Consider the following 6,233-nt stretch of genomic DNA (forward strand, 5'->3'; position numbering starts at 1 on the left):
TAGGTGGTATATATTATAATAATAATACAATTATGGATGGACGGACTGCCTGCCGACTGCCGACACAGAGGTAGCCACAGCCGTGAACTACCGCACTGTACACTGGTTGATAAAGAGATAGTAGTATACTCGTAACAACTAGTATGACACTATGACGACGGTATAAAGAAAGAAAAAAAAATACCACGGTTAGGTGGTATATATTGTAATACAATTATGGATGGACGGACTGCCTGCCGAGTTCCGACTGCCGACACAGAGGTAGCCACAGCCGTGAACTACCGCACTGTACTGTGTCTGCTGCTAATATAGACTGGTTGATAAAGAGATAGTATACAATACATACAACAATATACTACTATACTGGTGGTCAGGCACTGGTCACCACTAGTCACACTGGCAGTGGCACTCCTGCAGCAAAAGTGTGCACTGTTTAATTTTAAATTAATATAATATTATGTACTCCTGGGGGCTCCTGCTATAACAACCTGCAGTGCTCCCCAGTCTCCCCCACAATTATTATAAGCTTTGCCTTTTATACATTGATGTGCAGCACACTGGGCTGAGCTGAGTGCACACAGACTGAGTCACACTGTGTGACTGGCTGCTGCTGTGTATCGTTTTTTTTCAGGCAGAGAACGGATATAGCAGAGAACGGATATATTATATTAAAATAAATAAAAGTTAACTAACAACAACTGCACTGGTCACTGTGGTAAACTCTGTCTGACTCTGCACAATCTCTCTCTCTCTTCTAATCTAATTTCTAATGGAGAGGACGCCAGCCACGTCCTCTCCCTATCAATCTCAATGCACGTGTGAAAATGGCGGCGACGCGCGGCTCCTTATATAGAATCCGAGTCTCGCGAGAATCCGACAGCGTCATGATGACGTTCGGGCGCGCTCGGGTTAACCGAGCAAGGCGGGAGGATCCGAGTCTGCTCGGACCCGTGAAAAAAACATGAAGTTCGTGCGGGTTCGGTTTCAGAGAAACCGAACCCGCTCATCTCTACTATATATATTATATATCTGTCTGACTGCTCAGCTCACACAGCTTATAATTGTGGGGGAGACTGGGGAGCACTGCAGTGCCAGTTATAGGTTATAGCAGGAGCCAGGAGTACATAATATTATATAGTGAGTGACCACCAGACAGTGCAGTTTATTTAATATATCCGTTCTCTGCCTGAAAAAAGTGATACACACAGTGACTCAGTCACATACCATATCTGTGTGCACTGCTCAGGCTCAGCCCAGTGTGCTGCATCATCTATATATATTATATATCTGTCTGACTGCTCAGCTCACACAGCTTATAATTGTGGGGGAGACTGGGGAGCACTGCAGTGCCAGTTATAGGTTATAGCAGGAGCCAGGAGTACATAATATTATATTAAAATTAAACAGTGCACACTTTTGCTGCAGGAGTGCCACTGCCAGTGTGACTGACCAGTGACCTGACCACACTGACCACCAGTATAGTTAGTAGTATACTTATATTGTGATTGCCTGAAAAAGTTAAACACTCGTCGTGTGACTTCACTTGTGTGTTGTTGTTTTTTTTATTCTATAAAAATAAAACTCATTCTGCTGACAGACAGTGTCCAGCAGGTCCGTCATTATATAATATATAATATATACCTGTCCGGCTGCAGTAGTGATATATATATATTTTTTATATCATTTATCATCCAGTCGCACCAGACACAGTACGGTAGTTCACGGCTGTGGCTACCTCTGTGTCTGCACTCGGCAGGCAGTCCGTCCATAATTGTATACCACCTAACCGTGGTTTTTTTTTCTTCTTTATACATACATACTACTACGACATCTCTTTATCAACCAGTCTATATTAGCAGCAGACACAGTACAGTACGGTAGTTCACGGCTGTGGCTACCTCTGTGTCTGCACTCGGCAGGCAGTCCGTCCATAATTGTATACCACCTAACCGTGGTTTTTTTTTCTTTCTTCTTTATACATACATAGTTACATAGACATCTCTTTATCAACCAGTCTATATTAGCAGCAGACACAGTACAGTACGGTAGTTCACGGCTGTGGCTACCTCTGTGTCTGCACTCGGCAGGCAGTCCGTCCATAATTGTATACCACCTAACCGTGGTTTTTTTTTCTTTCTTCTTTATACATACATACTACTACGACATCTCTTTATCAACCAGTCTATATTATTAGCAGCAGACACAGTACAGTACGGTAGTTCACGGCTGTGGCTACCTCTGTGTCTGCACTCGGCAGGCAGTCCGTCCATAATTGTATACCACCTAACCGTGGTTTTTTTTTCTTTCTTCTTTATACATACATAGTTACATAGACATCTCTTTATCAACCAGTCTATATTAGCAGCAGACACAGTACAGTACGGTAGTTCACGGCTGTGGCTACCTCTGTGTCTGCACTCGGCAGGCAGTCCATAATTGTATACTAGTATCCATCTCCATTGTTTACCTGAGGTGCCTTTTAGTTGTGCCTATTAAAATATGGAGAACAAAAATGTTGAGGTTCCAAAATTAGGGAAAGATCAAGATCCACTTCCACCTCGTGCTGAAGCTGCTGCCACTAGTCATGGCCGAGACGATGAAATGCCAGCAACGTCGTCTGCCAAGGCCGATGCCCAATGTCATAGTACAGAGCATGTCAAATCCAAAACACCAAATATCAGAAAAAAAAGGACTCCAAAACCTAAAATAAAATTGTCGGAGGAGAAGCGTAAACTTGCCAATATGCCATTTACGACACGGAGTGGCAAGGAACGGCTGAGGCCCTGGCCTATGTTCATGGCTAGTGGTTCAGCTTCACATGAGGATGGAAGCACTCAGCCTCTCGCTAGAAAAATGAAAAGACTCAAGCTGGCAAAAGCAGCACAGCAAAGAACTGTGCATTCTTCGAAATCCCAAATCCACAAGGAGAGTCCAATTGTGTCGGTTGCGATGCCTGACCTTCCCAACACTGGACGTGAAGATAATCTGTGAGGAGGGGGATGTACACGGTGATATATCGGAGGGTGATGATGAGGTGGACATCTTGCCTCTGTAGAGCCAGTTTGTGCAAGGAGAGATTAATTGCTTCTTTTTTGGGGGGGGTCCAAACCAACCCGTCATATCAGTCACAGTCGTGTGGCAGACCCTGTCACTGAAATGATGGGTTGGTTAAAGTGTGCATGTCCTGTTTTGTTTATACAACATAAGGGTGGGTGGGAGGGCCCAAGGACAATTCCATCTTGCACCTCTTTTTTCTTTTCTTTTTCTTTGCATCATGTGCTGATTGGGGAGGGTTTTTTGGAAGGGACATCCTGCGTGACACTGCAGTGCCACTCCTAAATGGGCCCGGTGTTTGTGTCGGCCACTAGGGTCGCTAATCTTACTCACACAGTCAGCTACCTCATTGCGCCTCTTTTTTTCTTTGCGTCATGTGCTGTTTGGGGAGGGTTTTTTGGAAGGGACATCCTGCGTGACACTGCAGTGCCACTCCTAGATGGGCCCGGTGTTTGTGTCGGCCACTAGGGTCGCTAATCTTACTCACACAGCTACCTCATTGCGCCTCTTTTTTTCTTTGCGTCATGTGCTGTTTGGGGAGGGTTTTTTGGAAGGGACATCCTGCGTGACACTGCAGTGCCACTCCTAGATGGGCCCGGTGTTTGTGTCGGCCACTAGGGTCGCTAATCTTACTCACACAGCTACCTCATTGCGCCTCTTTTTTTCTTTGCGTCATGTGCTGTTTGGGGAGGGTTTTTTGGAAGGGCCATCCTGCGTGACACTGCAGTGCCACTCCTAGATGGGCCCGGTGTTTGTGTCGGCCACTAGGGTCGCTAATCTTACTCACACAGCTACCTCATTGCGCCTCTTTTTTTCTTTGCGTCATGTGCTGTTTGGGGAGGGTTTTTTGGAAGGGACATCCTGCGTGACACTGCAGTGCCACTCCTAGATGGGCCCGGTGTTTGTGTCGGCCACTAGGGTCGCTTATCTTACTCACACAGCGACCTCGGTGCAAATTTTAGGACTAAAAATAATATTGTGAGGTGTGAGGTATTCAGAATAGACTGAAAATGAGTGTAAATTATGGTTTTTGAGGTTAATAATACTTTGGGATCAAAATGACCCCCAAATTCTATGATTTAAGCTGTTTTTTAGTGTTTTTTGAAAAAAACACCCGAATCCAAAACACACCCGAATCCGACAAAAAAAATTCGGTGAGGTTTTGCCAAAACGCGTTCGAACCCAAAACACGGTCGCGGAACCGAACCCAAAACCAAAACACAAAACCCGAAAAATTTCAGGCGCTCATCTCTAGTAACCAATGGAGGTACTGACAGAGTGGATCTGCAGACGATGAACGTCTAGCGAGGAAGATAAGCCTCGCCGCTGCATTCAGAATGGATTGTAGTGGTGAGAGTCTCGTTTTGGGAAGACCAGTTAGGAGACTATTGCAATAATCAATGCAGGAGATAATGAGAGCATGGATTAGGGTTTTAGCAGTGTCTTGTGTAAGGTATGATAGTATTTTGGATATTACTACAGAAACATGGCATTGAGCAACAGTTAAAAATTAGTTCACATACCAAAACACAATTGTGTCAGCGAGCATGCAAATCACACAATTATGGAGAGAGTGCAGACTATGTTGAGTGGCGTTGGCCTGTAACTGTGTTTTTGAGCAGAAGTAGTGTCTATGACAGTGTATTTAAAGCTATGTGCACCCACTGTTGCTGTAAAAGGCAAAATACCAATAAAGGCATGATCTGTAATCAAGCCAAATGTCAATCATCTGTGTTTGTATGAAGAGCATACCAGACATTCCAAAAGAAAAGAGCATAAACTGGGTCCCAAGTTTGTGAGCATTTTGTTTTGTTACTACCAAGAGAGCAGGGGATACAGACTATGGGACATTAAGTTCAGAGATGTAGTGTCCTGTGAAACAGCGCCACCCATTGTGATGCTGGAACAAGAATTGCAGCATACGTTTGTTTCATTGGATATGCCTACAGCTGGAAGATTGTCTGAATTAGAGATTGCCAGTGTGGATACACAATTGTAGAATAGGCGTTTCATAACAAGGGAAATCTACCCAAGAGCCATAAGGTATTATGAGGTGTTTGCAAATATCACTTTCTGTTAACCCCCACCAAAAAAGCAAAGTCAAGCCATGACTGGGAAAAATGCAAATCAGCAATAGACAAGCAAAATACCTTTTAACATAACAATAACATGTGGACTCTTGTAAACAGGCCAAGTCACTTTAAGACAGTCAAGAACATAAACTGTTGCACATTACAAAGCCTACTTTGTCAAAAAAGGAGACATACAAAAATTTTACTACAATTAAATCTTCTCGCCTGCGGCAAGGTACAGTACACTGAGTTTAGTAATTTCCACATCTGCCATTCACGATTTGTTGGAGTACCAGTTTTATTTAATTCATCTTTCCAGAAACTGCTTATCATCATTGTGTACGTGGATGACTTGTTACTAGCAGATCAAAAAAAGCACAAACAGATGTGACCCTCATGTCATTGCTGCAGTCATGCCAAACACCACCTCTTGGTGTGCCAGGTCCCGTGAGACTCTTCTAGTGTTGAGTTTCTTCTTGCCGAAAATGCATCTAGGTCACAAAGCGCACCAGTAGTTTGATATGCAACACTTGTATATTTGTGTGCGACCGACTCTCTGATTCTGCAGTATTTTTCCAATACAAGTTCCATTGTGTCCCTTATACAAACTCAGTCACACAATATAAAAGTGTTGCATATCAAATTAATCAGCACAGTCTCCTGATATGTCCTATTTGCATTGCATTGCAACAAAGATGCATTTTGGGGGGGAAACATTCCTTACTCTAGCCAAGTTGCATGGGATCTGGCAGCTCAATTGCACCAGGCATCTCACGCTGCATGGCATATTGAGGCAAGATGTGTGAGGATGCATCTGTAATTAGTATCAAACATCTGTTAGAGCAGAAGTTAAAGTTGCAAGACGTATGACCTGCACATCACCTGTTATGGTTAAGAAGCTTGCAAAACCTGACACAGTTGTTTAAGAGGGATATATAGATGCAGTCATTAACAAGTAAGCAATGTCAGATGCAGAGCCAGTAAATATACTCCCTTTGACAAAGGCACACAGTGTATTCAGGGTGGTCACTCAGGTGTGAGTAGACACAGGCAGAGATCAAAAAACATAATTACCTGGTCAGTCAATCAGCAGAGACATGGGTGATA

Source organism: Pseudophryne corroboree, chromosome 9, assembly GCF_028390025.1.
Source record: "Pseudophryne corroboree isolate aPseCor3 chromosome 9, aPseCor3.hap2, whole genome shotgun sequence".
In the NCBI taxonomy this organism is placed as follows: Eukaryota; Metazoa; Chordata; class Amphibia; order Anura; family Myobatrachidae; genus Pseudophryne; species Pseudophryne corroboree.